Raw genomic sequence first — 23180 nt, forward strand, 5'->3', positions numbered from 1 at the left:
CGAGGCGTGCGCGGCTGGCGGGGGTGGGGCAGGCGGCAGACGGGCCACGGGACGCGGCGCTGGTGTGCGCTGCCTCTGCAGTCGGAGTCCCGCATGTCGCTGAGAATGGCCGTCCTGGTTCGGGAAACGTTGCCGTGCAGGGGACACGAGCTTCCCTCCCCAGAGGTGACATAACTGCTGAGTGTGTGGCACGAGCCCCCCCGGGGCGCCCTGTCCTTGGGGCCTCACAGGACGCCGTTTGGGTTGGCGTGCCGGGCACGCGGGGACGCTCCGTGACGCGACCTCGTGAGGTGGCGGCCGTGCCCGCCCGCGGCTGTGTCAGTGTCGAGAGAGGCACGTGACCAGGCCCTCCATGCACCACTAAACCTGGTGGTCACCCCCGGTGCCTGCGTGGCCCGTCTTGGGGCAGTTTCGCGAACCGCAGGCAGAACAGTGCACGTGACTGCACGGCAGGGGTACGTGGCCGCGTGAGGCCACGCGGACCCCGACGCCCCGCGCTGTGGTCGAGTTTCAGTGTCTCGGCCCTCGCCGTTCCAGATGATTAGCTGGTGCGGGACAGCTTTCTCGTGAGTCCTCCTCGCTCCCAGAGGGACGCCCTCTGCAGAGCCCCTCAGGGCCGAGCCGCTCTCTCGGGGCCCCCGGCAGCCAGGAGGTCTGGGTCTTGAAGGAAGAGCGTGTCTAACTGCCTGTTCCGCAGACGGGCTCCTGCGCTGCTGGAGCGGCCGGCAGGCAGGACAGCCTCAAGGGGAAAGCGGCCCGAGTCGTGCGCTCGTGTTCTGGGGACCGGCGGGCGGAGGGCAGGGGGCACTGGACGAAACCTGTCAGCAAAGGCTCGCCGGGACCGAGACCCTCTCCCTGCCTGCAGGCCGTGGCCGGGGGCACAGAGCGCGCGTCCGGTGAGGACGTCCTGCTCTCAGCCCCGCCGCAGCCAGCAGTGGTCTTGGCGGGGAGTGAGCGGGGGCAGCCGGAGACCCGCCGAGGCCTGGGGAAGGAACAGTGGCCGGTGGCAGGAGGGCCCTGAAGGGATAGAGGGTTGGAATCGTGATGGAAGTTTCTGGATGTGCTGCCCGTCTCAGGGACAGTGAAGGCGTGAAGCCTCTCGTTCCTTTCCCACCATATCCTTGTCGGGTGGGAACTCCTTTCAGTGCCCATTGTTTCCCCAGGAGGTGACCAGGGAGAGCGTCTGCACTGTGGCCAGCCAAGAAAGCTCCGGGGCCATGAGTCCTCTCTCCACGAGGGCCCATGGGTTTCGTGGGGGCGGCTGTGCTGCCCCGGGGGGAGGGGGGATTGCCGTGTGGGCCAGGCAGGCTCTGCTGTGGGGTCGGCCCACGGAGATCCCAGAGCTCCTCTTCCTGAGGGAAACACGGCCTGCGGCCGTTTCAGGAAAGCGGGGACAGGCATGGACTGAGCCTACAGGCTGGCTTCCGGACAGCGTGAGAGCAAACACGGTCGTCAGTGAAGCCAGCGCTGTAGCCCGTGGAGAAGGGGCTGCTCCGGCTCCGAGGGTCCTCGCCCCCCTCCCCCTCCCCCCAGGTTCTTGGCCAAACCCCAGTCCGTCGGTCGTCGGTCCTCACCTCCCCTGGGCTGCTGGCCTGTTTGATGGCTCCGCCTCCGTGACTTGCCCGTCTGTGAGGGAACCGAGGGCCTGGTCTTCCTGTCTGTCCTCCTGTCTGTCCTCATGGTGCTGCTTCAGCCCCGGGAAGAGATGTCCTCCCCTCCCTGTATGTCGCCTTCCGCGGTCTCCCCTCTGTTGCCAGACCAGGTACCCGCAGTCTCCACCTCGCTGGGTCGCCTGGAAGGTGGAGGGGCGTGGGCCCGCTGGTGGTCCTCACAGCCGTCTGGGGCACCGTCCGGATGTCTGCTCCCTGACGAGCCGCTCTCCCAGGTTCTGCGCCTCCCACCAGCGGTGCACGTGGTCCTCGTGCGGACACACGAGCCCACGCCGCGCCTGCCCCACACCCGGGTTGTGTGAGGACGCGGACTCTGAGAGCAGCTGTAACAGCCCCCTCATGTCACGTCCTCATATCTCTGTTGGTTTTGGAATCTGGAGATGACGCGTCCTTCCCTTTGGTCTTGGTGTTGTGTGGTGCTGTGTGGTGCTATGGGGCTGTGCTGTGTCCAGGGTCCTTATGCTACAGCGAGCGGCTCCTGCCCCGCTCTGTTCACCGCACCACGCGTCATCCTGCAGATCTGCGCTGGGCCCTCCTGTGCACTGTGTAAGGACCGGTCACAGCCGGGCCCGGGACAGGCAAACCTGCCTTGTGGAGCTCCCCTTTCCTTGGAAGCTGGGGTCCCCTGAGAGGCGAGGCTCACCGTCCCCTCTGAAGACAAAGCCTGCCGTCACCTCCACTGGGCTTTGTCTGAGGGGAGCAAACCAGCTCCGTCCCACGTGATGACTTCTCTCCTAGGTCTGGAGCGCCTCACGCCACCGTCCCCTCGTCCTCCACTCTGTCCCAGCCCCCTGCCCTCCCTGCTCTGGGGCTTTTGAGCTCATCCACCTTGAAGTCCACTTCTCTCTTGAGCGACCATGGGCTCACCCCCACCTCTGTGGGCCTCCAGCAGAATCACCGCCTCTTCCATTCATTCCGCCGTCCCATCTGTCTACAACGCGCGTGTTGTCAGGAACCTCATGCTTTAGTGCAAATGTCTGTCTGCTTCTGCACGCACCCCCTCCCCCGTTTCTGGGTCACAGGCGTGTCTCTCTGGCTTTCCTGCCCCTGCTTGCTGACGGACCGCGAACTCACCACCGCAGACCACAGACGAGCACTCGGCACCTCCAGACGGTCATGTCCAAGGATGCTCACTTGCCTGGACCTGCCCAGGACACGTCCTTTAAAATTCTCCTCCTTCCTCCTTCCACACCCACCACCCTTGGTCTGTGGTCCTGACACGCACGGCCCGGGGCAAAGCCCTGCGCCCTCCTGCGCCTGAACCGCAGCCGGAGTGAGCGTGTGGGGCTTCCCGGCGTGGAGGGCGCCCGTCCAGCCCTTGCTGCTTCCTGGTCCTTGTTCTCTGGCTCGTTACTATCAGCAAACACACTGGGTGTTTCCCGTATTGCTGACACCAGATAGGACCTCTGACCCAGAGCCCTTCGCCGACAAATCCCCCAACCTCCATGTGCTTTTCCCGGCCCGGCACCTCGCCGCGCTCCCATCAGCCCCGTCAGGACGCGGAGGTTCTGCACCGGTGCCGTCTGACCCGTGGCTGCCGCAGCCAGAGCCCCTTTCTGCACTGAGGCTCCTTGTCCTCTGGCCGGCCCAGCCTGGGTTGTGGAATCCTGGTGGTGTGGAGGGCCCTGCTGTGACCCTGGGTCTCCAGCTGCCCCTCACTGGGCACAGTCTTCTCATTCACCCCGTACCGCCGCGTGAGGGATCATCCAGACCCTGGCTTTGTCCTTCTTCGTAGGATGGTGACCCTGAATTTAGATCTCCAGACCGATGCGCTCACTGTGCCCCGCTCGCCCCACATTTCTGCACTTGGAGGTCTGCACAAAGTGGGCAGGACACCTGACTTCCCTGCCAGCCTGTCGCTGTCCCCAAGCTCCCCGTCTTACTGACAGAAACCGTGTCCCTGTCGGCGTCACGCCTCTACGTGCTGGATTGGGCCAACACACGGTAGTTGGACTCGCACTTGGGCAGTTTGTGAGGGTGACCGCTCAGACGTGAAGGGATTGCCCTCTGCTCATTCTGGATGTCTGTCCTTCTCACTCATGGGTGGGGGTCTGCCCCGGTGGGGGAGCTCTGGCGACCCAGGGGGTGGGGAGGGGGTCATGGGTTCAGGGGGTGGGCCTGTGAGCCACCGCCACAGCGCTGGCTCTTTTTTTCTGCCCACCTGAGGTATTGCCCTCGGGTCCCCATTGGGAACCTGGCCATGGGGGCCCACCCACTGTACCCCGGGCGCTTCTCTGTCTTGTCAGCAGCCCTGGGGTTTCCTTGGTGCTCCAGGGGCCTAGAGACCCACACGGTGGTGCTCCCTTACCTTGAAGTCGGCTGAGGTCCGTCCAGTGGGTTCTCCAGCCCGGGACCCCCACATCCCCCCAGACTTCTCCCAAACCCATCTGTGTCCAGAAGCTGTCCCTGATGGAGGTACGGTGCTAGTCGATCGGGGGCTGGTCTCGGGAAGTGAAAATGGGAACAAAGGGGCAAGTGCAGGTACTTTCTAAAAGCTGACGGTGTCTGTTTCTCCGATGTTAACCCCTCGTGCGGGGTTCGGCCTGATCTGATGGCTCCCGTCTTCCGAGCTGCGTTCGCTGTGAGCCCCATCGCGGCTTCCCGACTCTGGTGCACAGCGGAGGCTGATTGCTAGAAGCTTGGCCGTCTCTCTCCCAGGCGCTGGGGACGCGTGCATGGGCGACAGACGGCAGAGCTAAAGCCCTTTAAGCTGCATGGAAACATCTCAAAACAAGACGTAAAGGAAATGAACAGCTTAAAGTAGGCGCACACGTTCCTAAGAGACTGGGGGCGTTTTGACGTCAGCGTTTTGAAATCAGTATTTCAGGATCTGATTTGTGACATCTTGAAATTGTTCACATTTTCTTCGAATTAATAAAGTCATATTTCTTCCAAAAAATTATAACATCACAAGACAAACTCAGATATTTAGAAAGAAGATGATGCAGGTGATTGTCACCAGGAGGGCAGACTCGTGAGTCTGGCTCCCAGAAGTGCGTCTGCGACAAGGACTGTGTGGTCTCTGGATGTGCGATGGGCGTGCAGCTGCGGGGTTAACCCGCCCAACATCTCAGGGGGAGCAGAGGTGGCCCGCGAGGCTCGGCCTCGTTCCCGAGGCTCAGGAACCCAGCGAGGGCACGTGGGAGGCCCACACTCCACTGCACGGCGGTCTTGCTTTGGACTGAGTGCCAATGGTCGGCCACAGAGGGGCTGCCCTGGGGGGGGTCACGAGCCCCTGTCACCTAGAGAAGAGGGATGGCTGTTTGTCCAGATTCCAAAAAAGGAAATCTTTCCATGTAGTGCAGGGAGGGGACGTTTTCCTCACCCCCCCAAGGGTCTGGGGCTGGGTCCGACAGTTACACCAACAAAGACAGACGAGCAGGAGAAAAGCACACAGATGTACAAGTTGTACTTGACATGGGAGCGTAAGGAAATGAAAACCCAAAGAAACCGTTAGACCCCAGTATTTTATGCTGGGTTCGACGCGGGTTGCACCGTCACGGGGAGCACGGGTGCTTCAGGAGCGTGCGGTAAGGGCAGCACGTGGGGAGACTGAGGGACTCTGCTTTCCTCCGTCTAGGAGCTACGGGCTCTCCCTTCTCTGGGTCCAGGGGTGGGGGAAGCCCTGTCTCGTGAGGGTCTTGTGACCTGCCTCAGGGAGGATGGGGTCGTCAGAGAGACCTTGCTGCGCTGTCTCTGCCTCCTTCAGCTGGAAACACTTGTGTCCCGGCACCATATTGGGGGGGATGTGCCCTGAGCCCCATCCTCAGCGTGGTGTGATGTTAGGCATGCTTTTCCTCTTTTAAATTATTTTATTTTATTTTATTTTGAGAGGGAGAAAGAGAAGGAGCAGGGTGGGGTGGGGAGGAACAGAGGGAGAGAGCTCTCGAGCAGACTCCGGTCGGAGCGCCGAGCCTGACGCGGGGCTCCATCTCAGGACCCTGAGGGCACAGCCTGAGCTGAAATCAAGAGTCAGATACTGAACCAGCTCAGCCCCCCAGGCGCCCCTTGGTGCGGTTTTCGTGTGCGTCTTCCGAGGGACCTGGGTTGTAAGCATCTTGCTTGAGTGAGGGTGGTGAGGTGACCCCACTCTCTGTGCCTCCCGTGTTTAGGTCGCTTCTCAGGCTCCCGGGCACAATTTTGTTCAAAGAAAGGGTTCTGTGGCCAAGACTGGGTTGGTCCCAAAAGTTCCTTAAATGTCTGTGAACGGGCAGTCGGACTCCCAGCCTAGATTTCGTGGGCATTCTCCGCGTGGCAGTCGGTACCATATGGCAGGACAGATGCTTGAGGTCTCACTGCGCCGTTGCCTGTCTGTGGACAGAGACCACGTCCAGTCGTTCCGGGGACCTCCGGGAGGCATGTGCTCAGAGGCCCTGTTCAGGGGTCTGGCTGGTCCCAGGAGATCGCTTGACAGGGAGGGACCTTCACCCACAGAGTGGAGAGACCACGTGGCTGAACATCCCCACGTCAGAGGTGGGGGAGGAGCTCCGTGGGGTCAGGGTGAGGGGAAGCTGTCACGTCCTCGGTGGCGCAGGGACCTGCCTTCGTCATGCCTGCTAAAGACTCATGGGATGGTGGACGGGACTCTTGGCTTGTGGGAGTGTGGCCGTGCCTCGGCCGGCGGGTGGCTGGGAGCCCCATGAACTCAGGCTCCACAGAGGGCCCCTCAGCCACTGTCAGCCCCGTGCAGCGTGGGGAGGGGCGGGTCACAGGCGGCGCTCTGACTGGTCTGGGGGTGCCATCAGTTGTGGTGACAGAGGGCAAACGTGCTAAGACTCACACACCCCATAGAAGGCACATGATGTCTACACAGCAGGCACCTGCAGCTTGAACGGCAGACTTTCTGCTGGGCAGTCATGGACCCGGGGCTTTCTCTCCGAGGACCTCTGCAAAAATTAAAACCCAATGAAATATGAAACCATAGGAAAGAAACTAATTACATTGGAATAATCAGATGGAATTTGATGATTTCCTTAAATTCTCCTTATGTGAGGAGACCCTGTGCACGTGTACGTGGGTCCGTTGTTGGGCGGGGCTGGCAGGATTCCAAGTGAGTTCTCTCCTTTTCCAGAAGTTTCCTCAGTAGATGTTTGTTTACTTTGAAATCGTTGTGGATCCGCAGGGGCTCAGAAGGACAACACAGGGAGGCCGTGTTCACACTTACAAACCTGTGAGGACACAGGAGGAAACAGCCATGTGTGGACGCCCCAGGGCCCCAGCTGTCAGCTATGGAGAATGCCGAGAACTGCTCAAGTCGCCACGTGCCTGTGGACATTTTCCGTGGCACCCACAGGAAGGGCGTCGGGAGTCATTTAAAGTATGTCTGGTGTTGGGACCAAGGCACGTACTTGGAAACTAAGGGGCAGAGCAGGGGCGTGGGTGCGGCGGGGGTCGCTGGGGGCAGGTGCCGTCGGAGCAGGAGCTACGCAGGGAAGCGGGCCGGGTGGCAGGGGACGGGCTGTCAGGGCAGATGGGGTCTCTCGGGTGGAGATTGAGATGCCGGTCTTGTGTTTTCAAGGGTCCACGACATTCCTCAGCTGGCGTGGCCTCCCATGGCTCCCCCAGCTCCTCTCTGCCCACCCTTGGGCTGCCATAGGGACACCAACCGTCACGGGCCTCCTGGGAGCCCAGGGCCAACCTTGCAGCCTCTCTCAGAAGCACACACAGGTCCCCAGTACGCGCCAGTGTGGTCCCAGGGGATGCGAGGCGTCCCTGTCCAGTGCCCATCCGCTGACCAGAGCCATGGCTGAGCGTCCACTGGGGCTTGGGGGGGACGCTGGACAGACCTGGGCCCCCCACAGCTGTCCTCGGGTGCACAGGTCCCCGGGGTCATTCCAGTCTGCGTTTCTGCACGGAGGAAATGGAACTTTTTCCTCCTGGAGGCAAAAAGTGCATCGGTCCTAGGAAAGCCTGTTTCCTCGTGAACGTTCCGAGTTTGCGTTTGAGATGGAAGCTCTGCGTGAAATCGCGTGAGAACACGGGCAGGACCTGCCCAAATCTGCTCTGTCCTCGGCCAAGGGCCCCTGCAGCTTCCGTGGCTCCCCCACGCGGGGCCCGCGTGGCCATTGCTCACGTGGTGCTCGTCTTCCTCGAAAGGGAAGAAAATCACACAGAAGTGCGTTCGATATAACTCATGGCACTTGACATATCGACAAATATGAGTTTATTATGGAACAACATCCTTTCCTTCTGGAATGCTATATAAAGTGCCACGTCGCGTGGGCCATGAATGTTTCTTCAATACTTTTTGTGATTTAGAGGCAAGAGCAGCGCGGAGCGAAGTGGCAGTTGCTATAGTGACAGATTCAATTTTTATTCAATATCAGAGTAAATAGTCACGTAAAATGAAATAAGTAGCGTCTGCCTGTGGCTGCGGCCCCCACCTCTGCCAGGCCCTCCCCTCCCTTCCCGCACCCTCCTCTCCGCTCTCCTCCATCCCCCTCCCTCCCACCCCTCCCCTTCCACATCGCCCCCCCACAGCCCCTCCCCCACCGGCGTCTCCGCGGAAGCCGGCTTGGCCTGGGTCTCCTTGCAGGCTGCTGTCTGGGCTGGGACTGGACAGCATCTCTGTAAGACATGGGAGGTCCGTCTTAATAAAGCGTAAGATTGTCCCTGTACTGTACTCCAAGGAACCCATTATTGTAGCTTCAGAAGTTAATTTCCATTTAAAAATGAAACTCTAGACATAATCCTGAGAGCTCTCAGAAGGTCCTAGTTCAGAAACCCTTTTTAAGGCTCAACGGGCAAGAGCTGGAATTGCTGAGCGTGAGGAAGTCCAGAGGGAGCATCCACCAATCTAGAGCCTGACCGGCTCCTCACAGCACAGCCGCCCTGGCCGCCAGCCCCGTGGCTCACAGACAACCAAACGGAGAGAAGTCACAGGCCAGGGCGGTGGTCAGGTCCCAGCCCAGGCAGTCCCTCTCCCAAGCCCGTGTCTGAGTCTGTACGTGGCACCACACCAGCCTGAAACCCGGAGGTGCTGGGTTCTGCCTTCTCGTGAAAGGGACCTCGTGGTTCCTGCGGCATGTCCCCGCATCCCTGCGTCCCCGTGTCCCCGCATCCCTGCGTCCCCGTGTCCCCGCATGCCCCCGCAGGAGGGTTTCACGGCTTCTGGTTCCCCCAGACCAGACCAAGGCCTCACGGTGGCTTCTGCCCGGGTCTCGGTCGGGCATGGAAGGAGAGCCATGCGCTCGGGGGCTGGGGAGGCCGCGCCGCAAACGGGGGGCCTGGACGCGGGAAGCGAGGCTCGCGGCTCAGGGGCCTGAGGTGCTGCTGCGGCTCTGGCTGCCCCCCCTCAGGGGCGAGAGCGGGTCCTCTCCAGGCTCCGTCCGCGGACCAGCGGCCCCACCTGCCCCTGCTGCTCTCCCTGCGCGTCCGCGTTCACATCCCGACATCCCCTTCACAGGGATACCCCTCGTATTGGATGAGGACCTCTGTAACGACCCTGTGTCCCCATAAGGTCCCACCCTCACGTACTGGGGGACTGGGACTCCAGCGTGCCATTTGGGAGGAGACAACTGGTCACCTCCCCTCCCCACTGCATTCGAGAGCTTGGGCTTTAGCAAGTTGCTTCCCAGTCCAGGGTCCTGAGGCTGGGTGGGTGGAGAAGCCGCACGGGCGGCGGCAGACTTCCCGTCCCCGAGGCAGCCTGGGAGAGAGGCACACCGCCCCCTCCTGCCCGTCTCTCCACGTGGCATCCGTCAGAGCGGACTGGAGCGACGTGACTTCGTGTCTGTGCCCCATAACCGTGCACTCAGCAGGAACTCCACGTGTGTCTCAGTCGTCCCCGGCGTCTCTGGAACCCTGCACGAGGCCTGGACTACGGCAGAAACTTTAAACACGCGTTGAAACGAATTGAATCCTGAAGCCTGGCTGCAGGGTAGACGCCCCAGCCGCTCCCTTCTCCACGGGCCATCAGACGGCCTCTCCCACGGCGCTGAAACCTCTGTGGGAAGGACGGAGTCCGTAATCGTGTTGCGTGCACGGTGTCCGATGTCCCTGAGATCGCAGAGGACTGTCTACACGGCAGCTTCTGTCCCGTTTGGCCTGGCTTCATCTCCATGACAACTGACTTGAACACCTCCTCTGGGCTTCATCCAGGCCTTGGTGTTTTTTTTTAAAGGCTCTTTTCATCCGCGTGAAATAATTAGTAATCAATCGAACACAAAATAGAGTCCAATGCTAAATTCAAATCACTTCTGTGAAAACAGGCAGTCGACACAACGGTTGTCAAGTCCGGCAGAGGTAGATGTGACCTGAAGTTTTCTGTGTATCAACACGTGTGCCTGTCTGTCCTGCAGCGAGGAGGGGTCCGTCCCGCTGCCGTTTCCCTGAAAACGGGGCCTGTGTCTGCAGTAAGAGCAGGAACCCGCATCCAAGGACGGTGACTGCCGGTGGGCCACGTGGCTGGGGCTGGCTGGGGAGCTGACAGGTCCCTTTCCCTGGGCTGCTGGGCCTAGCATGGCGGCCATCCATACCTGCCTCTGTTCCAGGCCCCAGGATCCGTCACAGGGCCACACGGTCCTACAACGTCTCGCATCCTCACTATAAACCTCATACATGAGCCCTGACATCCCGTGAGCCCCAGATGGGGCACCTCTGCAGCCAGTCGGCAGGCCTAGCCAACATGCCCTTGACCTGCGTGGGTCCCACAGCGGACAGACAGGTTCTGCTACCCACCCGTCTCTTGCCTGGACTGTGACTGCCATTGACCTGGGTGTTAGGGTTTGGAAGCCGCTGTCACAGAGTGCCAACACAGGGGCCTAAAGACCGAGGAACTGATCTCTCCCTGTTCCGGAGGCCAGAGCCCACAGTCCCGGTGCGGGCGGGGCTGTGCTCCCTCGGCAGTCTCCAGGGGAAGGGTCCTTCCTGGCTCGACCAGCTCCTGCTTTGCCGGCCGTCCTTGGAGGCCCCTGGCTCAGGGACCCACCTTACCAGCCTTGCCTCTGAGCTCCCTTCTCCCCTGTGTGTCTGTTCTTACGAGGATGCCTATCGTGCTGGACCGAGGCCCACCCCAGCCACCAGGCCCTCATCTTAACTTGATCACGTCTCCAAAGACCCGATTTCCAAATAAAGCCTCACTCACAGGTAGTGAGGGTTGGAAATTGCACATATCTTTTTAGGGGACACAGATTTGATCCATAGTACCCTAAAATCACAGGTATCCTCTATCCTCCGGACTTGAGGTCCCAATATTATTAACTGACCTAAAACTAAATTTTTCTCCTTTTGGGGAGGAGAGTAGTTTGCTCATCTGATTGTATGAACAGAGTTAGCCTCTCTGGCCAGATCTGTTTCTCTGTTCATCATCTGGTTTGACCCCCCCAGACCTCACAGACACATGCACGTACACACACACACACACCCAGACCCGCCCCATCTGCTGGTGCTGAGAGAACCAAGGAGAGCCAGTGTCCGGACCTGGAGGCAGGTCCTTGTGGCTCATGCCTGTCCTGAGGGCCCCAGAGGGAAAAACACACAGACGTGTCTCCCTTATAGACCCTGCCGAGAATTTCGTATGTTCAGGTCAATATGAACAGAAAATCTAATGTTGTTATTTTTATTAAATTACCTAATTCTTGTTATATTGTCATATGAAGTTATTTTTTCTCATCCAAGATTCTTAAAAGTTAAAATTGCCTTCATTTCACCCCAAGGCACACGAACACTCGCCGTACTTTATGCCATGAAACAGTTTTTGCCTGGAAGGTAGGTTGAGTGCATGTATAAGCTTTTCACCTGCAAAGTCCATGAGCTACAAGTGCAAGCCCCCGATTTTCCAATTCTGAGCACCTCCTAGGGACCGGGGCAAGCCACTGGGTAGACCCCGGAAGTGCGGACGAGGGTTGACAGGTAGAACCGGGCTTCGGTTTCCTCTGGGTGTGTCTGTGTTGCCAGCCGGACCTTCTTCCCCACCAGCCCGGAACCCCTCTGTGGGGGCACCATGCAGGGCCTGCCGTGCACAAACCGTGGGCAAGTAACTGGGGCTGGAGGAGGGAGGGGGCATCCCACTGCTCCCATAGGACCCCTCAGCGCCCTGGATGCTGGACATGTGGACACGGGCCCTGGTCCTGGCCCGAGGGATGATGACACGCGTTCTCATCACATGCTAGGGAGCCCTCGGGAGACCCGGTGCACACGCAGCCGCCCCCGCCTGGAGCACCGAGCCGCTCAGGAGAAGGGGGACGTAGAGGGCCCTGGGCGGCAGGACCCTGGCCGGCCTTCATCCGTTCGCACACCCAGATTTCACCTCTCATTTCTCTGCAACGAGAGACCTGGTTCCCAGGCTGATTAGGTTTCTGTGCACACAAACCCTTATATGGAATTACAGCTCTGTTTTTCTTAAGGAGAGCGTGAAGCAGAAAGATGTTTCTTAGGAAGTAACTTTCCTCCTTTGACAAGCACTTGGACCTAAGGCTGCCCTAAATATATAAGCGTCTTCATCTGCCCCAACACGGACCCGCGGTCTAACATGTCTGTCGGTGTCCACTTTAACCATGTTAGCCCCGAAAGACCATGTTTAGACAAGCTAACGTCTAAGAAACAAAAGTGCTCTGAGAGGAGACCACTGAGCAATTAAAAGTGAAACATTGTACCAAGCCAAGGCGGGAGTCGCAGTAAATTAGGGCGAGCGTCTTTAGGAACCTGAGGAGAGAGTTCGCAGTTTGGTCTGCCATCCCGGCCACAGCAACTAGAAGATGACCGCATGTTCCAAGCACATTAAGTCTGCAGAGTGGCAGTGGGAAGACCAGACCCCGCAGTCCCAGTCAGTGGGGGAGGCTTGGCCGCGTGTGACTGACCAGCCAGGATGCCTTGCGGCAGTGCCCTCCGCCCCTGTGAGGGGTAGACACACTCTCCTAGTGTGGGGGTCCCTTGACATCGAAACAATGTAAACCGTGTTATAATTTTACTTCTTTGGCAAAAGGCCGTCTGTTTCTTTGTGGCTTATTTACCGTCGGAAGCCTTGTCCTTTTGGTGTGCAGCAGGTAGAGTAATGAATTTATTCTAGAAATGTCAGTGATGTTTTATGATGCTCCCTTCGGCAGCAACATAAAAGGGACTGATTGTGAAACCGCTAATTTACAGATCTTCTCTAAGTGAATGCAAACAAATTCTGGTCCTCAAAGCCCTGCTAATATACAATGTTCAATTTTTAATTTCCAGTCCATCTTAGATTATGGGGATGAAAAACAATATTTAATCCCTCGTTAACACATGAATAAGCGGAAGCTGTCGTTTTCAACCAGACAATAACGGGATTATCTCGAGAACTGTCAGTTTACGTGAAAACATTATGTTGCCCAAATTTTCATAAAAATTAGCAGTGGATAATATTCAAGATCAGAGCCATGGAAAGAGGAAAGTCTGCATTCATGGTAATAAATATTCATATTTGTCTGCTCAGGAGATGAAAATCTAATCAAGGGGCTATTGATGCGCTGGCTTTTTTTTTTTTAACCAAGACGTTTCATCTAAATTGGGTTTGATATGGAAATGAGTCTCGCCGGAGTCGTCCAGGCCGTGAGCACGCGGGATCACGGGGTGGGGTGCCCACAGGGTGGGGTGCCCATGGGGTCGGGTGCTGCTCTGATTGGCTGGTGCAGGCCACCACCACCACCGGTGCTGGATGTCAGCACCTCGCTTAACTCAGGGTCCTAGGTGTTTAACGAGATGGAGTGTTTTGGACCCTCCCTCTCTTTTTTAAGAAAAACATAATTTCATGCCAGTTAACTCCTAGCTACTGCAGGGTTAAAATCATCTGTGTTTTTGCTTTTGTTGACAATTACCATAAATCAGAAGACACTCTGCGTGAAGCTTAATGAAAAATGTATGATTTTAAAAAGAAAAGATAGTAGCTGCGGGATGTTGGTGTGCGCGTGCGTGTTCCTGATATTTTCCTGGAGGCTCCACTTTCCCCTACCCATCAACAAGCATTTGAAAACATTGAATTAAACAGGCATTCATTAGGAAACACGGTGTGCGTGGATCCCATCAAGAGATGCCGTTTCTGGCCCCATCACGGTGCCCTGTCTTCACCACGTTTGTGTTCCGGGGCACTAGGAAAGCCCCAGCACTCAGGGGGCTCCCTTAGGCCCCAGGCACTGCACCCATGTGGAGTAGAACCCTTTTTAGCCCCCACGGAAATTCCTAGAGAGCAAGAACAAGATGTGCTGTGCCCTCCCTAGCAAAGGGCCAGATCTAGCTGTTCAGCATGCCCCAGCGGATCATCACGTGTCTTCACCGTGTATCACAATGTGTCCTGCTTCCACAGACAGGATCTTCTTAGATCGCTGTAGTTATGCTAGAGAGCAGAATACTTGTATCAATGTATATTTTACAACGATGAGCCTGGCATGTCTTTCCCATTCACGTTTACCCTCTCGCTCAAGTGGACCTGATTGGGATGGTCTGATGATCTTGGAGAGCACATAGGAAATGTGGCTTCTCGGGATAGCGCTTTCTGGGTAGAGATCTGCACGGCTCCTTCCGTGCCGGGGCAGGAAGGCCAGAAAGGACTCAGAAGACCTTTCCTTCCACGCGTGTTGCTCAATGTCTGTGTGTGCCCCTCCCATCGAGGTCTAGCCCTTACAAGAGCTGTGTCTCGTTTCCCTCCTACCCTAACTTCTCCTGCCCTGCCAAGACCTCAGGTTTACTGTGGGGTCTGGAGACCTTTCATTCCTCCGTGAGTGTTGGGGTGGGAGGAGAGCGCACACTCAGGTCTCCTGGACTCGCCTGGGGTTTGTCCGTGTCGCTTCCTGCGTGGGTAGGGAATTCACGAGGCTTTTTCAGGAACAATCATTCCTCCTAGGAGTCTGGTTCAGTGTGTTCTCTCCTGGCTGCTGTCATCCTCCAGGGTCCCTAGAGTAGGCTCCACACTTACCTGTATAGATGCTGCCCCTTGGGTACTGGGCCAGACTCTCCTCCCAAGACGCTCCTGCACCCTAGGACCCAGAATGTGGGCAGCAGGAGAACCTGCTCCTTAGGGGACCCCCCGTGTGCTCACCCACAGCCTCTCCTCGCGCTGACCCGCCCAGTGCCAGCCGCACCCTCACCGCGCGTGAGCTGCACCCCTTGTCTCCAGCTGCCGGACCCTGTGCTGGTATGTGCTGTCCCATGTCAGTCGCAGAAGGATTCGTTCATCCTCAGAGAAGCAGGACGGGCATGTGTGCATGGGCAGAGACCGAGCGGATGGGGACGCGTGTGACGAGCTGGCCCGCCAGTTCCGGATGCCAGCAAGTCCCAGCAGCCGTCATCTGCACACTGCCTGCCCGGGGCCCAAAGCCCCCCAGGAGCAAGTGATGCACATCCCGGGGCCGGCCGAGAGCAGATTCCATCTCCTCTGCCTCTGCTCTGCTCAGACTCCTGGTTCGTTCAGCGGCTCCTGTAGGGACAGTCTAGCCCCGGAAGGGACATCTCACCAGCTACCCACACCCTTAGCCCCGTCGCGCTGACCGTCGCCACCTCCTTAAAGCGGCTTTTCCCACAGCCGCCTGTCGCTGGAGAGGCTCTGCGTCTGCACTAACGGAGAGCGGCGGTTTTCAGTGTCGGGCTTGGACAGGAATTCCTGTCGTGTGTCACGCCGTCCTTGTCGGTTAGGGTTCCAGCACTGTATGAGTGTGAGGGAACATCCCTGTGAGGTCAGGGGTGAGGTGCTGGTCACCCGCAGATCCCTGTGACGTCCTTGTCCACCTTCCCCCAGCAACAAACACCTGCTCACGAGGGCCGCGAACGCCCTGGTGTCTGTGTCTCTGCGGCACTTTCTGCGCCACCCGCGGCCCTGCTCCCGGCCGCACAGGGCTGAGGGCAGAGCTTGTCCTGAGCAGGAGGCTGAGGACCGGGCATGGGAAGCAGCGGGAGGATGAGGGATGGGAGGACTCGGGCCTCGTAGCCGTGAGTGGAGTGGACTCTGCAGAGGTCGTGGTCCAGTGAAGGGGATTTAAATAAATAAATAGTTACGTTAAAAAACTGGGACTTTCTGCCGTGTACTAATACCAAGTCTGCTTTTTCAAGGAAGAGGGTGTTCAGCCACAGCAAAAAGCTGTTAGGTTTTAGACACACTCACGATGCTGCATGTGGTGACCGCCTGTCCCAGGCCCACGACTTGTGAATTCCGTGTCCTCGGTGCTGAGAGCTGGTTTCCAGTGCCGGTGCTGCCCTCACCGTGGGCCCCACACAGCACGCTCGGAAGCCGCGGCGGACAGGGCTCACGTGAGCGATTTCCCACGGGACTGTCTCCGGAGCTCACGTGGGCACTGGTCCACGCAGCCCGGCTCGTCCGTGTGAGGCTATGGAAGCAGCAGGACCCGGAGGCAGGGTGAGCGGGGGTGGGCGTGGACGTTAGTGATTCTCTCCAAAGGAAGGAGAAGGCACAGTGTGCCCATAGCGCTGCTGCACGGAGTTGAGTCTGGGGAGCACTCCTTATGCCTTTGCTCCTCTAAGGAACATGGAGCACAGGTGGGCGTGAAGGACGGTTCCTCCGCTGTGTTGTGGATGTTAGTGGTCAGGACTCAGGGTCTGTTAGGTGGAACGTCGTTGGTGCTTCCCCATAGAGAGAGCCAGAAGAACTTGCTTCTGTTTGCCATGGTTTAGACCCAGCCACACAGCCACCAGACCCTTCCAGAAAACCCTGGGAGTGGCGCCATCCCTTCTTGGTGGGTCCAGACAAGATGGGCCTCCCTTGACCACCCTGGGATGTCTGAGATGGCTGGGGCATCGTGACCACAAGGGGCCACACGTATATCCTCCTGTCCCACATTGGGGGTCCCGTGTTAGCTGGCTGGACGTCCGCACGTTGGCAGGACTGACAGAGGGCACCATGGGAAGGACGTGCAGAGACAGAAGGAGCGGGCGAACCATCTCTGGGAAAGCCTGTAGGGGACGACCCATGTTCCAAAACTCCTGGCCGCCGCTCTCGACTTCAGGTTCCCATCACCCCCACCAGAAGGATGGTGTCCAGCCTCGAACAAGGTTATCCGAAACTGCCGACACAGATCTTCCCATGTTCTGCTCCAAGTGCTCGAAACTGAAAGGAAGGAGCAGCAGCTCTCTCTGGCCCATGGAAGCCTACAAACTCTCTGGTTTTCTCTCATTTGAGGAACTAGAGATTCCCCAGGGGCTCCTGAGACAGCCCGTCACCGGCCCCCCAAGGAACAAGCAATCAGCAAGCTCCCTCTCTCCCAGACTCTCACTTTGCAGGGACCCCGCTTTTGGCAGGAGAGTTTCCTGCAGGTTTCTTCTACTCATCTGTGTGTGTGTGTGTGTGTGTGCGCATGTGAGCCAGTGTGCATGTGTGCACAAGCCTGTGTGTGTGTATGTGTAAGCATGTGGGCACGTGTGCCTGAGTATGAGTGTGTGAGCATGTGTGCACAAGTCTGTGAGCATGTGTGTGCAAGTGTGGGTGTGTGTAGGCACATGAGCATAAGCCTGTGAGCACATGTGCCTGAGTGTGTATGTGAGCCTTGAGTCCATGTGCATGAGTGTGTACATGACGTGAGTATATGTGTGCATTAGCCTGTGAGCACGTGTGTGAATGAGTGTGCACGAGCGTGAGTATATGAGCATGTGCACATGTGCCTATGAGCCCGTGAGTGTGTATGCAAGTGAGTGTGCAGTTGTGTGTGCACGAGCCTCGAGCATGTGTGTGTGCGTGTGTGTGTGCATTTCATGAGAGTGTGTTACTTCTGCAAGTGTACCCAGCGGCAGCTGGCCAGCTCAGACACCTCCACCTGCTACACCTTCTCGCTGCCTCCCAGACCCCAGACGCGTCTGTGGGTGAGTCAGGAAGCTTCCAGGCGAAGACGGGGTCTCCTGGAAGAAGAGAACCGTGACTGTGTCCGCTGCAGGAAGGACGCTGGGGTGGAGGGCCAGGCGAGCAGAAGCGGAGAAAGGAGTGGGTGCTGGGAGTGTGCGTGGCAGGAGTAGAGACCACGGCGGCCCAGAAAGCAGAAGGTGGTGGTCAGTCTGAGGAGAAAGTCAAGTGTAGGATGTTGTCCGCTGACCTAAAGCCCACATGTGGTGGAAAGGTACTTGGGGCTTTGGATTCGGGGTGAAGGCAGGTAACATGTTCGTGGCAGTGGGAGTCATGAGTCTTGCTGGGGGCGAGGGTCAGCGACCTGTTGGCTGTGCTAAAGACCAGGGAGGAGCGAGGTAGCCGGGAGACTGCTGGGGGCTGCTCTGGTGCCTTCCAAGGGGCCAGTGAGGCCTGAACCTGCAGGCGCGGCCCTCACCCACCTGCCAGCCGTCAGATGGGACGTGGTCTGAAGGTGAGGGATAGTTTTGAGGAGCAAATGCCTTAGTCCCCCATCGCCTCTCCTCTGGTGCCTCTAGAAAGGGACTCAGGCTGCTGAGGATCCTGGCATTTTATGGGGGGAGGGGGGTGCCTGGAGTAGCCAAGACTGAGAGGAGCAAGAAACCTTTGGTGGACTTGCAGCCGTACCAGCCGCCCCCAGCTCAGCACTTCTGACAGCCCCATCTCCTGTCCGCTCGGTGCTCCTCTCCCACGGGCACCTGATGGATTTCTCCATCGATGTCATGCAGAGAGCTGAGCTCTCCCTTGATGTCCTGAACCAGGGTCCTCGTACGTCCAGAAGATGCTACACCCCAGGGAGCTCTGCAAAGGAGCCTGTTTTCTCCAGGTCCCCTTACTGGAGACAGAGGCTGCGAAAGCCCCGGTGGTGCTCCCTTGTCTCCACTGGATCAATCCTTGGGATTTTAAGGTGAAATGAGCAAAATAGGAGGGTATTTCCCTGTGCAGAGTAAGCCCCTAATGGATCAGCGCTGGTTGGTCTGTGTTTCCTTCTTGGTACGTATGAGTCCATTCAACAAACACTTGTTCAACACTTGCCATTAGGTAGAAAGACAAGGAACTTACGTTTTTAGGTCAGAAGAGGCCAAGCCTTGGCACTGCAATGTGGTTCAGCCTCCAGAACCATCCCTGGAATTGGGCCCCAGGGACATGACAGGCAGGCAGCTACCCTGAAGCAGCGCCAGCCCCGTCAGGAGAGGCAGACAGGGGACTCTGCGCTGGAGGTGAGTCATCAGATGGGAGGACGGTGACTCTTCCCCCAGGGAGCCGAGGGCCTGGACGCACACAGAGGAGAGGCTGGGCCAGGAGGCTGGGCACGGGCACATGGACCCTCCTGACTCCGCAAGTGGATCAGGCAGGATCCTGGATCCTGACAGACATTTGGTGAGTGTGGCTGCCCTGTCCCCTACTGGGTGATCCGTCTACCGGAGGAAGACCTCTTACCCCTTGTTCCATGGAGTCTCTGATTTGGGAGGGCTGAGGAAAAGGCTAAGCATGTGCTCTTCCAGAAGTTCCCCATGGCTGTGCCCTGGGGCCCCACTTGAGAACCCCTGCTTAAACATCTGGGTCTTGACTGGTGAGACAGGGGGAATGGGTGCCTAATTCAGAGGTGACGTTGGGGGCTGGGAAGCTGGGCTTCCTCCGAAGAGGACTTGTGGCCAGGGACATCTGTGTGGAGTCAGGGGTACTGTGTGGCATGTGAGAGATCAGCCCCCCATTTGCTCTGAAGGAGCCCCTAGGTACGGGACATTCTCAGAGCCCACGATGACCCGTCCCCAGTGGGCAGCCTCAGCTGAGCACAATGGCCCACCCACCTGCAGGGTCTCCCAGAGAGGCAAAGCATTCCAAGAGGAGGCGGATGGACTCTGGGGCTGCCGTCCCCCACCAGGGCTCTCCCGAGGGCACAGAGCACCACTCAGGGGAGGTAGGAGGGTGTGCGGGTGAGTGCAGGTGGTCTGCACAGCCTCCCGGCGGGTCCTCAGCCTGGGGCCTTGGCCGACTCACCCCATTTTCTCCGCCGGCATTCTTCTGAGTTTATCCAACACTTAAAGCTGTTGTCTAGGTTTACAATGTGTGTGTCTCCTGAGGGAAAATGTAAACTTTGTATTTACTTTGTTACGTATGTATGTTATGTAAATATGGCCCCGAAATTCTACCAGATGAACTAGTTCACAAGATTCTATATGTAAAAGAGACAAAGGAAGAGACGGGGGACCTGCTCCAGCAGAGGCTCCGGGGCCCTTCTCAGATCTCCTGTGCATCAAGGAGGCACAGCAGGAAGTAGGCGCACACTTGGGGCCCCAGCAAAGTGAAGCTGCGGGGAACACGTGTAGAAACAACTGACTATTTCAATACAAAACCATCTTGGCATCAAGAGGAAAACCAGACATTTGACTTTTTCACACTAATTTTTTTAATTTTTTAAAGATTTTATTTATTTATTTGACAGAGAGAGATCACAAGTAGGCAGAGAGGCAGGCAGAGAGAGGAGGAAGCAGGCTCCCCGCTCGCTGAGCAGAGAGCCTGATGCGGGGCTCGATCCCAGGACCCTGAGATCATGAGCTGAGCCGAAGATAAAGGCTTAGCCCACTGAGCCACCCAGGCGCCCCTTTACACTAATTTTAAAACTAAATACTTACATTTTGAATTGTGTATGATAGGGTGCTTAGGGGACGTGGGAAAGCCTGTAAGCTCTATTTTGGAGGCTTCTATGAATCCTATTTTGACCCTACATGGAGTCTGGTCTAAAAATGGCTGCTGCGGTGGCAAGAATGGTGGACAAGTTTTGGAAGACCTGGCTTCACCATTAACTCCCTAGTCACTTTGAGCTGGTTTTTGATTCCTACTAGTCTGCTTCTTCATGTTTGAGGTGTAAAAATTGGGCAGATGATCCTGAACACCTCTGGGTAGAATATTCACCAGAATTTATGCTCAGTGAATAAGAAACTCTATTTGTCTCATATGTCTTTGCATGTCCACCAACCCACAATGTCTGCTCCACAACAATCTCCACCAATTTTTGTTGGATGAATGGATGGGTGATGTCTGATAGATGATGGATGGATGGACGGATGGACGGATGGATGGATGGATGGATGAAGGGATGGATGGATGGGTAGATAACAGATGGATGGATAATAGATGAATGAGTAGATTGGTGGATGGATTGATAGATGGGTTGGTGGGTGATGGGTGGATGGTTGGAGGATAAATGATGGGTGGAAGGATGGATGATGGGTGGGTAGATACACGGAAGGATGGATAGATGGTGGAAGGACGGATGATGATAGATGATGGATGGGTGGATGATGGATAATGGATGGGCTGTTGGATGGAAAGATGACAGGTGGGTAGACAGTGAGTGGATGGCTGGAAGGACGGATGACGCATGGTTGGGTGGACAAGGTGAATGAGGAAGCTGTTCATCTGGATGACTCAGTTCTTTATCTGGAGCTGACCTTGGTCTTGAAATGAAATCTTTTTCTATGTGCCATATTTTTCTTCTTCTTAAAAGAATATTATAGCAGAGAGAATATAGATACTAGACGAGTGCAGCTCTGAAATTCATGGTACTGATTCCTTTCAGTGTGGCTCTACTCTGAAGGAAGGGGCTTCCCTAGAGCTGAGGACCCCATGGAGTGTGGAGCCTTGATGCTTTGTCCTGCAAAGATGGGGTTCCGTCAGGGAAACATCACACCATGGAAACAAACAGGTGGGCTGTAACCCTGAAAAGGAACTTCTCTCTCAGCACACCCATCACCCACGATGTCCTGGAAAAGTCACAGGTCAGAGGAACTGGCTTATCCCACATTTCCCCATTACTTAGCCGTGAACGGGTCAGAGATCCAGTCCCAGAGCCCTCATCTGGTGGCATCTGGAGAGGAGCTCTTTCTGCTTGGATGCACCCAGATCACTGGAGTCTGGATCACGAAGTACCTCAGTAAGCAAACCTTGCCTGGTTTGGCCATTTTGGACAGTGGTTGGCAAGGCGCAGAGCGTCTGTTGCCTTCTGAGCCTCAGGGTACTGGGCATGCACCCCACCTTTCCTGAACATCTGATGGTCACCCTCGGAGACCCCAGTTAACTCAGAAAGGGCTCCTGGCTGTTATTCCCGTTAGTGACCCCTGCGTCCCTCGGCCTGCTTCTGCAGACTTTGTAGTGTATGCCCATAGGGCCTGGCCCCCAGCCATGCATCTGCTGCCCCCTCGGGGCCTCCAGCACACCTTCCGCGCCAGACCAGCCCCTGAGCGTAAAGAGAGAGGCTGCCGGAATGAGACTGGGAGAGAGGGCCTGCCGGGGAGCTAGTGCACAGGCTCTGCCAGCCTTTCTGTCTGCTTCCTGCTCTTGAGATCCTTCATGTTGACTTACGTGAGTCAGGTGCTTTCTTCTTACCCCAGGATCACGTCTCGATGTGAATACAAGTCACGGCTTTTCTGTATTTTTGCCCTCCAGTTGTGCCCACGTGTTCTGAGCGGGCCTGAAGGAGTGTCTCTGGGCACAGGGATGTGAGGAGCTGATTCCGACTCGGTGCGGATCCTGACTCGCTCACCTCGTGGTGCGGCCGCAGAGCGAGAGGAGCCTTTATGAACGTGCAGCTGCTCAAGACAGGGGAAGGTACTCGAGGAGAGCAGGTCGTGTGTGTACGTCTGTGTGTCTGTGCAAGCGTGCTCTGTGTGTTGGTATGTTTGTGTATACGCACAGGTATGTTGTGTGCATGTGTGTGACTATGTAGGGGTGTGGTGTGTGCTTGTATATGTGTGTGTGTGGTGTGTGTGCTTATCAGCTGTGCACCTGGGTCTGCACGCATGTCCTCTGTACATGGCGTGACAGTTGGGGAGTGCGTGTGTGTGCACAGTGTAACGTCTGTGTTCTGACCTGTGGTCTGCGGGCACAGAGTGGCAGCAGGTGCAGGGAGGGACGGGAGTCTTGGCTCAGAAGCACACCTACAACTGGCGAGTGCCCTCTGGTTGTGACGCTGCCGTCCCTGAAGCTGTGCTTAGACAAGAGGAAGAGAAACAGAGCAGCAGGCAGTTAGCACCTGCTCTGGGGTGTCGATGCAGGGAACGGGGAAGGTGGAGGCACGAGGTCTGTGGCCCTGTTGTCCAGCTGGCGCGTGGCCCAGCAGGAGGCAGCCCAGAGGCACACAGCCCGCGGGGCAGGAGAGGACACCCTGCGCTCTGAGTTCCTATCCTGTCCCGTCTCCCACGTCACTGCCGGATCCGGCAGGCCAGGCTGGCGATCCTGGGCTCGGGGGCAGGGGTGCGGCTCCGTGGGGCAGCCCAGTGGGCTCTGAGCCCACGTGGGAGCCGGCGTGGCCGACGTCCGTCTTACCTGCCAGAAGAGCAGGGAGCTGGAAGGAGCGACAGGTCTCCTCCAGGGCTCACTGGGCCATTCTGACGCGACTGCGCTACAGTCAAGCCTCACTCAGTCTTCACTTTCAAGCCTCTGTGTGGGAGGCTGGTTCCCCCAGACTGTGCTGGACCCAAAATACATTTCTTCATAGAAGCCGAAGTGTGCCTCAGTGCCGAGGGCCTCAAGATCCCTGACTTGCCAGCCACAGAGGAAGGAGGCCTCGGAGGGGAGGTGAGGCCACAGGTCGGCAAGAACCATGTTTAAACTATCAGAGTTTTAAACCATTTGTTTTCCTTTTGAAGAACTACGTCTTAGTATAAAGTTCTGTGGGGCTCAAACCGGGTCCAGCTGAG

General features: G+C 57.3%; 1 protein-coding gene across 1 annotated transcript in view; it reads left to right on the plus strand.

Annotated features, from left to right (window-relative positions):
- Positions 1–23180, plus strand: part of PTPRN2 (protein tyrosine phosphatase receptor type N2) — a 710237-nt gene that overhangs the window by 466544 nt on the left and 220513 nt on the right. The gene's annotated exons all lie outside the window — the stretch shown is intronic.

Source organism: Lontra canadensis, unplaced genomic scaffold, assembly GCF_010015895.1.
Source record: "Lontra canadensis isolate GAN:19392208 unplaced genomic scaffold, GSC_riverotter_1.0 scaffold111, whole genome shotgun sequence".
Classification (NCBI taxonomy): Eukaryota; Metazoa; Chordata; class Mammalia; order Carnivora; family Mustelidae; genus Lontra; species Lontra canadensis.